At 31.6% G+C, this 11,408-nt stretch overlaps 1 protein-coding gene across 3 annotated transcripts in view; it reads left to right on the forward strand.

The window, feature by feature from the left end:
- LOC106884107 (ras-related protein Rap-2c) overlaps positions 1-10,968 on the forward strand; it is a 56,135-nt gene extending 45,167 nt beyond the window's left edge. For all 3 annotated transcript variants that reach the window (XM_014935329.3, XM_014935328.3, XM_014935330.3), the window contains exon 3: positions 7,503-10,968. The gene's annotated coding sequence lies outside the window, so the exon portion shown is untranslated. The remainder of the gene's footprint in view (positions 1-7,502) is intronic.
- The last annotated feature ends 440 nt before the right edge of the window (positions 10,969-11,408 follow it).

Here is an 11,408-nt window from a genome sequence, read left to right on the forward strand (position 1 = left end):
GTTCTACATGTACCACTTCAGTTCTGTTTCGATGCATTAGTATATGTTGACAGTTTTTAAGTGCATCTGTTTTTAGTTGGAAAACTAGACATTCAAGTTACACAAATGTTTTTTTACAATCTGTTAAGAATGAGTCATACACTATTTTGAACTTAAGCATGTGTGTGTGTGTGAATGTCTGAACATATTAAATTGATATATTAGTTTATGAATTGTTTCGTTATTGAAACGTAGTAACATTTAAAACTAAATCAAATGGCCTAAAATTTAATTTAGCAGCCCATACAACTTTTATATTGATTTAATGTCTCTTTAACTGTTCAGTCCACTCATACTTGTGCTTTAACTGTGGGTTGACTCCATAAACCATAAATTGCTCTCACTTTCAACTGCCAGTTTGAAACATTTCACATGACGATAATTGAAATATCACTTTTCAAAAATATCTGTGGTAATGGCAGGAAAGACTTGCTAGTTGTAGAAGACATTTTGATTAGAGTTAATAAAATTTAGACATGTAATATATTAAAATGTTTCTCATTTTCATTGATTGAGGACTTCATAAAAATAATGCTTCGCTCCATAGTCTGTAGTTTTAGTGGACGAGACAGATGCCACTATTCTTTATTACATGATACCTATTTTTCAATTATAGACACTGAAACAAGTTTTAGTTGTGTGACACAAGTCATAACAAGATTCCATTAGCAATTTTATAACTCATAAATATTGTTAATTTAATATTTTATCCACTCTAAAATATTTGAATAAGAGAGACATAACTAACAATGCTTTATGTCTGTTTTGTATTTTTGTCAAATAAGATTTCCGTTTAGTGCAGATTTTCTGTATGTCAATGACAATGCTCATGGCTTGTGATGGCAGGCAGTTTCGTTTGTTGTCCTCAATTTTCTGTTGCTCAGTGCCCCATTTCACCAAATGGTGTTTTACACTTATCCACCACCACTACAACCACTTTCCATGTTTTGCTAAAAATAGAAATTGAATAAAACCAAGCTAATTTTGCACAACAGTTTCATACCCATATTTTCTATATTATCGTATCCAACATGTACCTCTTCTTAGATATATTTGCATGAACTAGTATTATCATCATCATCATCATCATCATCCACCTTCCATACTGGTATGGGTCGGATGGTTTGAAACTGGCCTGGCAGGAACCTCTACCAGACTTCTGTGTCTGTTTTAGCACAGTTTTTACAGCTGGATGCCCTTCCTGACACCAACCACCCAGCAGAGTAATCACTTAAAAACTGTATTCCCTACATCAAATTTTTTATGGAAATTACCAAAGAAGGTGAGGACATATATAATGAAACTGTATTGGACCATGGCACATCATCAATTGTGTTTCTGTTCATATTTTAATCTTGATAAAGTTTTTTGAAAATGTATTTGAAATAGAAGTACTGTACTTGGTTTAGAAATTTAATTTCTAGGTAAATGTATGACCTTTTTAAATCCCCACCACCACTGTTGGATTTCCTTGGCATTTTCCCCCTTCCTTGTGATCCACAATGCTCTTAATGGGATATTGCTGCCAGATACCAACCTCCATGAGACTGCTCCTGGTTTTACAATACAAACTTGTTTTAAAGTAATCTAAATTAAAACATTCCATCAGAATTTCATGTTATGTTCTAAACACCAGCTTTATATTAATGACAAAGTTATTTTACTAAATTCTTCATTATTGTCAACATAAATTGAAACAAATGCAGTGGATTTCAACAGAAATGTTATAACAAAAGGTTTCAGAACCATTTGTCCAGTGTAATAAAATGTAAAACCTTCCTTTAAATGGAAGTCCAGTTAATTTATTTCTTGGACACCTCCGCTCTAGTTTTTGCAATGAAGTATCAGGGGGAAAAAAACTGGTTTGCAAAGATATGTTTTACTTAGCATGTTTACCCATTAATTGTTAAAAAAAAAAATTGGCAACCCCATTATATTACTTGTACATATTATATTGACATCAGGTAACTGAAAGGCAAAGGTGATACTAAAACCTTAATACTGTTAGTTGGTGATACTACTTGCCCTTATTATGTATGGCAATAGCACAAACATACGTACATTAAGATATTTAATGAATTTCTCTAATTTCATTTTATTTGAAACAATAACTTATAGTTTTCATATTCCTTTTCTCTGAAATTTAAATTTACATTGGCTTAATTTCTCCTTAAACAGTCCCGCATGGTAATTCCATGTAAACAAGAGAAATTTCAATTTCTGTTTATCATTTGTTGTAAAAGGGTTAAATTCATTGGCTTTTTAAATGAGCCATATACTTGGTTATATTTATAAACTATCACATGAATGAGTTTATCTGTGCATTAAGTTGTCAGAATTAAAATAATAAAAAAATACGCAAGTAAATGAATCAAACATCACTTCAATATAAAATTTCTAACAGGCAAAGTATTTTTCAGAAGCCAATTTTATCTAAAGATACAAGATTTGCTGTTATCTCACATTGATAAAGCTATGAGAAAAAGGGGCTTTATCTGGGCACAATGTAACAAATGTTACACACAGAAGCCTACTTGTTTGCTAGTTTTATAATAGAGTATAAATAACAGTTTTCTAATAAAGTATCTATAATAGACCTATTATAGAAGCCACTATGTTTTTGTTGAACTCCAACTGAGTCATGATAAAAGATGTTCCAGCATGGACCATTCCATTTTTTTTTTTCATTCAGAACTATATTATTCTGTTTTTCATTTCTTTTCTTTTTGTAAAATGTAAAAATGGTATGATTTGAGCAAAATTTGACTACAAATTCTAGCAGGTTGAGTAACTACATGGAGGCTCTCTCATTGATGTAAGAAACTAATCTTAGTTGTGTCTGTGTCTGAGAAAATTGTAATTTGTTTCCCCAAAGGTCTTTTTGTAGTCTCCATACTAGAAGATTTGACCTTGTTTATATATCCTCATCACAGAGAGAATGAATATAACCTAGCAATATGGTTTATTTTTATACATGAAAATGACTTATGTTGATGTCTAACATTGGCACATAATCAGAAATTTGTTGCTGTTTGCAAGAATTGGAGTTATAATAGCTTGGATTGATAAAGTACATAACTAGTCCTTATTTTATTAATAACCCCTGGGGAAGTAAAAGGCTAAGTTGATCATGACTTTAAACTCAGAAGTTAGAGAGAAGAAACTAAATATTGAACGCCATTTAATCTCATGCACTACTGTTTCTGACACTCCACTGTTTTCAAAGTAACTAACAGAACAGAAAATGTATATAGATTTTTTTTTTTATATCTGTTCTTGTATGAGTCAGCTAATTCAAACATTTCCACTATCCAAGCAGGTTGACATTTCTATATCTAATTTCTGTGTTACTTAATGGTGTTTTGTTTATATTTTCTAGCTTGGTAGAATGAGGTACATAATGTGCTCGATTTTTTTTTTTTTTTCTTTCTTTTCAAGACTCCAAATTTGGTTGATACTAATCACTGATTGTACAGTTAGGTGGTATCTAAATATCTAAATAATCACCTAGCTACTCCTCATTTCAGTAAGGAAGCTGTTGTCTGGTCTTGGTATGGAAATATTAAAATGATCAGCGCTGTAACATGTCAATGAGTAATAATAATAAGCCACTGAAATTAATGAAATGATAGATGTAAGAGAATCAACACATGTAGCTGTAGAAGTACTGCTTAATGTTGTATATTTATATCCAGTAAATTTCTGGCATGTCATGTGTGTATTCTAAATTATGTATTCATGGAAAGCAACCCTTTATGCAGGTAACTTTTTTTGTTAGAGTAGCAAGAAAGTAGCTTTGTTCCTTACACTTAGGCAGTAATTTGGTACCACATAGGCAAACAATGGATACATAATGTGTCTGTTGTGGTATTTGTCATTGGAATCTATTGGATACAGAAATATACTTTTTATTATGTAGACACCCTGATTAATACTAGTGACAATGTTGTAGTTGAGCTCCTGACCAGCCCCGATTGGGCTGACCTATAATCAAGGATATTCCAGCCATGACCATCCCTGCAGGGGACCCATGGCTATTACCTATTGTATCCCTACTCTAAGAGAGTAGAGTGTGATTTCTGGGAGATTTGACTGCAATTTCTAACTGAGCAATCATGTGAAGGCTCCCTTCTTGCCTCATGATAATGTCTGTAAAATACTATGGTGATATAATAATAACTTACAGCCATAAGTAACAGACATTCTCTGAAGCTGGCAATGTGCTGAAAATGACAATTATTGGATTAATAATATGGAATTTAGCAGATTAAAATTGGGGAAGCTAAGAAATAAGCTAAAATCCAGGGAGGGTATCAAGTAATGCATATGCCTTCTTTATGATAAATGTGGCTTGACAGTATAGTATTACTTCATTCAGAAGTTGGCATTGCAGATAATGATATGTATGTTGCATTAAAAATGTCAGCATGTCTGTTACTAAAGGAATTGTTGACATCTAACCCAGATTCTCTTAATACTTTACACATATCTGGAGTGTGGTAGAATGAGGAAGAACTAGACTGAACATAATCAGTCATCTATATGCTGTACTGGATTTGTCGATAAATTTTGGTAAAAATGTTCATTCAGTTATGCTGACTTGAACTCATTTTTACTATTGATATTCTTTTACTGTTCTAGTTTCTGCTTAAATATAGTGTGGGAATATGTGAAATATCCCTTTGGTTGAAATTTAATAAAAATCTATCCCACATGTACACTGAAAGTGAAATGTCATCCAAAGGTTTACAAATTTGACACACCCTATAAGAAAATAATTTAACATTTTGCTATGGTTTATTTATTTATTAGACTAAAAACTTATTTAATTTTGCCAAAAAGGGTTGCAAATGTCTAGCTTGATGACTTGCCTGTTGCCCATATAGAAAAGTTTTGAATAACAAATTATTTTTGTGTATTTTGGTGGTGGTGGTGGTGGTGGGGGAAGTCATCATCTTAAAAAAATATATTTTATTATGTTTTACTGAAATTACAATACAAAGCTTGCTACTGCAGACATTTTTAATTAATAAATCATTTCCTATCTACCTGCATAGATCAATCAACTTGGAGATAACTGATTTTTATATGAAAGCTGTTGTGCTAATAGAGAAATTGTGGCAAATGAATCTTACTATTATTATAATGGTTGATTTCATAGAATGAATATTGGCTGTTCCAATTAATTCTACCATTTGATGATTATCATCAGCTCAACAGAGATCTAAATCTCATTTGTTTTTATTTCCAATCCTACACAGCCACCCTACTGATTCTGTTGTGCCTAAGTTATCTTTCATCTCCAGACTAACATCTGTGTTCAGCATTTACTCCTTTTTTTTTTTTCCTCTTCATCACCCTTTTTTTTTTTTTAATTAATTCCCTACATAATGAAATGCTGCTCTTACCAATTTTCAGTTTGAACATTTTCTTGTCTCTTATTTGGCTTTCTTACAAATTTATTGTTTTGATAACACAGTAAAGAACATCATGGTATCTAGCTCCAATCTTGTTATATTCTCTGGTGTAAAACAACTGATGGAGTTCAGCTCAACTTTAAGCATTCTTCCTTAAAAACAAGGCTTTGTTTGTGATGATAGAAAATTGACATCACTTACATCTTATTAATTTTTGTGTCTTATTACCTCATAGTGTCTTTAGATTTGAACTCACCAGCTCTTCCCAAATATTCTTTAATCAAGTACCATGGGTACTCTTTGACAGCACACAATATTTTTCACTTGTTTATTTATATCACATGTCCATGCAAACTGCCCCAACCTCTGCACATCCCCCACGCTTTTTATGCAGCGCGTGCATGTGCACACACACACACACACACACACACACAAAATAAGTTTCTATAGAGTTTTTGCTGCCAAATTCCACTCACAAACTATTAGTTAACCCAAAACTATGGTAGAAGACACTTTCCTTCAGTACCACCTAGTGGGGTTGAACCTGGAAGCACATAGTTATGAAGTGAACATCTTAACTAAGCAGCTATGCCTGTGCTATCTGATGGGCACAGGCAAGGAAGCCTACCATTAGTTGTGAATTTCCGATCCTTTGATCATGCAGTGTTTTCACTGTCTCTGTTTATGAAATCAATACAAGTCTAGATGTTTATAATGTGTAAGTAATCTCTATTGGATGATTAAGGAAAAGGAATAGGTGATGTCATCTATAAAGGACCCTGCGTGATTAGAAGTAAGAGTGAGAAGCTCATTAATGTAAAGGGAGACATTAGGAATCTGGGGTACACCAAGATTGGAAAGAGCCTTATTGATGCTTGTTACAAACAGGCTTCCATTCAAAGAGATGATAGATGGAAGACTCGCATGCATATGGTCAAAAGCTTTGCTGATGCCAGCATAACATTTTACTTTTGCTGAAGTTTTGAAAAATAGAAAAACACTGATGTGACAGTGATGAATAGAAACCATATTGGTGGTCAATGAGATGCCATTGTTTCCATTTCTTTTGGGATGTTGGAAGTAAGGTCGATAAAGTCATTAATTGGCAGCCATGGTTTTTGTTTTGTTTGTTTTTTACTTTATGAAGTAAGAATTTTCTTGACTCAATAAGCTGCCTTGCTTAAATACTGTAAATATCCTTTTGCATAATTATGTTCATTGTTTCAGACACAATCATTTCTCTATTAGCTGATATGTACTCATGGGATAATTGACTGTGTCCCTAATCCTTTAATACTTGCTGTATTATATACATACTACTTAAATACATGCACACACACACACACACACACACACACACACACACACACACGCGCGTTTTGCAATCATCATCTGATTTGATTGTTTTTTTAAGAGCTTTTATTGCTGCTGCTGCTTCTTACTGACCTGTTCAAAGATTATCAATTATATCCAATTATATTTCTAAATGGTTTTAAACCTTTATCATTCATATTTCATTTAATCTTCTGTTTATATATTTTGAAAATACTGCTAGCATTTTGTTGTATATACTTCTATATTAATAGTTATTAAAATGATGGCCAAGAAACCTAAGATCTATTTCCTTTCTGTCATTCTACAATATGTAGAATATTTATGGTTTTAAAGTTTACTAAGGTAGATTAGGAGCGCTCGCTAATTTACTGTTATGATAAATAATTAAGACTGATGTTGAAGATTATGAATTTGGACAAGTTTGTATGCTGAGGAGAAAAGTAATCTAGTATTTCAAAACTGATTCTTTATCTGAGAGAGTGAAAACATTTTCAGATGAAGGGTCATCTTTCTCTTCTCCCCACAGCATACAAATTTCTCCAGTCTGATAAACTTCATTGAGTAATTTTTGTTGATGCCAACCACTACCAATTTCATAGGCCTTTGTTTCATATCAATATACATGTTTTACAATATTTTAAGACATTGAAATTTTTTTTTTCCTACCTCTGCATATATCTAATGGTTTTTTTTTTCTTTTCTTCATTGCAGGTTAATCGTGTGGACTGTTTATCCTACTTCTGATTACCTATCAACTGAAAAACTGCCTGTGAATTTACACTGACAATTCAATTTGTTGTGTGCAAGCATTGCGGCTGTTAATCAGTGTTTGGAAACATTCATTCTTGCTGACTAGTTGGTTCCTGATTGTCAGATTGGTTCTACCAGCTGCTGCTATCATCACCATTTAATCAAATATCAGACATCAGTTTCTCCATCTGCAGCTACCAGCTCTGTTCGTCAACCAATTATCAAATAGTAATCTTGTGACCTCTTCACCTGACATAAATTGGTCATCTTCTGAATATTTCTGCGAATACTTTCAATGAGAGTACACATTTCCGCAGTTCTGTTTGAATCCATGTTGTAGAGGTTCTGTCTAAAGTGACATCTTATAGACTTTATCGCCATCATAGTTGCATGAACTTAAAGAGTCTTAGAAGAAAAAAAAAATCAGTAAAACAAAATCAAGCATTAATATATCAAAGTTGAATCAATTCATGTCCTTGTTTAGGTGCTTTCAGAAAAAGCAAAATCAACCCCTCTGCTTATCTTTTTTTTTTTTTTTAAATTTTATTTTATATCTAACTTTTACTTTTCTAAATCTACCATATACTCTGGTTTGAAAATACTGAGGAATCTAATTTTTAGATATATTTTCTAAAAGGAAAAACTTCACTTTCTATGAGCTCTAGTTATCCTTTTGTGGTCAAAGACATGGAAGTCACTAGGAACTTCACCGCTGTCTGTCTTTGATTTGTTGCTGTATCATGAAGTTGTTTTTTTTATCAACAATCAAATTTTGCATTCAACATCCATTTCTTAGCAACCTCATGAGTATGAAAAATTTTGATGTAGTGTTTTCTACATTATCCAACTGAAACATACTGGCAAAAAGCCAAGGAATATATCTTTAACATCTTTATAATAGTATTTTTATAAGCATGTTTAAAATTTATATTTGAAGATTGATTTTGAAAAGTATCAGTTCTAGGAATTCTTTAGAAATATTATTTTAGTTTGGTCATTTTACTTATGTTAAAAGACTACAATTATAATAATATGTGGCTTCACTTTTAGAAATCTTGAAGCTAAAAATTAACTCAACCAATAAACACCACCTTTTGAAAGCTTTGCTTCTGTACGAATCTAGTTATTTGATGGTATTACTGAAAATACATAGTGAAATGTGCCTAGAGTCAGAGGAATGATCATTTCAAGCCAGACATATTCACCCATCCAGCAAAGATTAAATGCTGAATACACAGCAAGATAACAAGAGGTCAGTAAGTGTTGTGCTCATGTCTTCTTTTCCTCATGAACTCTTAACAAATTTCTCCTGCCATTAGAGTTTATATGACAGTGCAGTATGATAATTTCATCTAACATTTAAAAACTCACTTACAAATCTCTGCTGACTGTTTATTTTTGACTGTTTTGTTTTTGTAATTAAATTTGCATAAAGTGCGCTGTCACTTGAACATTATGTTATTAAAGCTCCTGCAGAATGTTTTTGCACTAACTTCCTAAATAAAAAGACTAATTATAATAATAATAGATGAGCTGAGGTTTTAATATGAAAATTTGAACTAATGTGCTTCTTATTAGAAATATCTACTGCTAGTTACTGCAGTAGTTCAGTTTTTTTTTTTTTTTCAATGCCATATTATTTTGGCTTGGTTACAGTCATTTGTAATCATGTAGACTGAAGTTCTAACAAATTTAATGCTTTCATCTTTGATCTGCAATACTGAATGAAGCCTTTGTCACAAAACCAATCTCAATGTCTTTCATATAGTTCTATGAGTCTAAATATTGATTGTCCAAACTGTGCTTAGATCAGCGCAAAACCCTAAATCCCACAGCTTTAAATGTATAATGGTGACAAATAGAACTGTGTATTACTGTCATCCAAAGATTTCTGAAACATTTTGTACAACTTTAGTTTGCATTAATTTTTATATATTTTTTTATCTAAGAGTTCAATCTTATTTAGTTACATCATCTATATCAAGTTCTAAAGTCAACAGATTACTCATAGCTAGTAGGAATATAGGGCAAAATTCTAATGATATTCTGCTGTTTTACATCTTTTCAATGCTCAGTTTGGACAAAAACAACAAAAAAACAACAATAAAACAAAAAAAAATGCATTCTTCACTATTTAGATATTCATAGTCTTTTCTCTTTAGAAATTCTAGCTGGGACCATTGAAAACAGAAGCCACATGATGTTGTGGCTGGATCTTTCAAGTTATAACTTATGATGTGGCATCCATTCTTCTCTGTTCTTATATGTATATTGTAAATAGAAATCCTGTTATTTAATCATCTCTATTTCTGTCAAGTGTCTTAACTTTCCATTAATTTTTGTAGTGACTTATTTCGAAGTGGAAATCGTATTGAGTAAGGTTTGGCTTAGTTTAATCGACTGTAGCTTGTTGTTGCAGTTGTTCTCCTGCCTTGTATTAAGCACACAATTCCTGCGCAATACAATTCCTATCTGGGTTCTATGACTGCCTAAATCTCTATCTAAACCTGCTTTATTTTGTATTTATATTTTTAATCCTCAATATCAAATGATCTGATAGCATTTACAAAGGCTCAATCAGTTCAGTTGGGTGAGCAAACTTTTCCTACTCTCCAGTGTAGGATTGCTGTCATTACAGAAATGGTTTTAGAAACTACTACTCAATGCTAAGCTCTGTTTGATCTTTAAATTTTTACAACTACCTCAGCAAAGCAAATATATCATCTGATTTCCATAGATTCCTATAAAATTTATTTTTGTTTAAATTTTTTTTTTTAAATAAGCTCTTAATTAGCATCTATCTTTGTTTAGTTTCCTACCTTGCTGTAGGCACCAAAGTAAAAGTATTTAGAAATATGTCACCTATGAGTTGACTTATGTTTCTCTTAAGAATTTGATTTCCATTGTATATTACCATAGTTATGTCAACCAGCCATCTTAAAGAATTGCTGGCAGACCAAAAAAAACAACCAAAAAAAAAACCTCATGGTTCATCCTTTATAGACAAAAGTATCAAATGTATATTGGTTTTAGTGCTCTCCGTTTTCCTTTTGTTCTACCATCTCATTATACATATATATATGGTTACTACTTCCCCAATGCTTGCTGCAATGAGGCTAACATTTTGTTCAGATCCTCACTGATTAAAACTTCATACAATTAAGAAAATTTTTTAATTGTCTCCATCCATTCATGCCATTGACAACTCATTGGTAATCTATTTGTTTACTTGAAATACTTCAAATAGATTTTTTAGCATTTTAAAAATCATTTGCCAAATCACCATTTTGTATCAAAATAGCCATGTTTATTTGCTTTTAAAGAAAGAATACTTGAAAAAAAAAAAAATTGTGTCAAATTCTTCACAACTTTCTTTCAAATCCTCAAATTTAGAACCTTCAATAAAATCTCTATTACTTTGTTGATACATCTCTAGTTTTTATTTTTAAGTTTGTATGCAATCAATAAATCTTTATTAGATAGATTTGTTTTTAATATAACTTGATCATTATTCAAAAGGATGTTACAAGTTTTCTTTTGGAGATCTCCATTAGATCCCTTCTAGTTGTTTTTACCCAAACCATTGTTTTTTTTTTTTTAATTTTAAAACTGATCTTGTTATCTTTTCATGTTCCCTTTATTCCTTTTTTGCTAAAAAAAAAGTGATGAAGTTTATTGATTTGTTTAAATCCATGTTACTCATTACTTGTTGATTCATTATTATAACAACAACAACAACAACAATAATAATTCATATCTGTGCTGGATTTGAAGCTAATTTCTAGAGGCTTTTTTTGTGTCCAGGTTTCATGAAAGTAATAAATGTATGAAAACTATTTCATTTTTTTCATTGCATTCATAAATCGT

This window comes from Octopus bimaculoides, chromosome 19 (assembly GCF_046866305.1).
Source record: "Octopus bimaculoides isolate indiv1 chromosome 19, ASM4686630v1, whole genome shotgun sequence".
NCBI classification, from domain to species: Eukaryota; Metazoa; Mollusca; class Cephalopoda; order Octopoda; family Octopodidae; genus Octopus; species Octopus bimaculoides.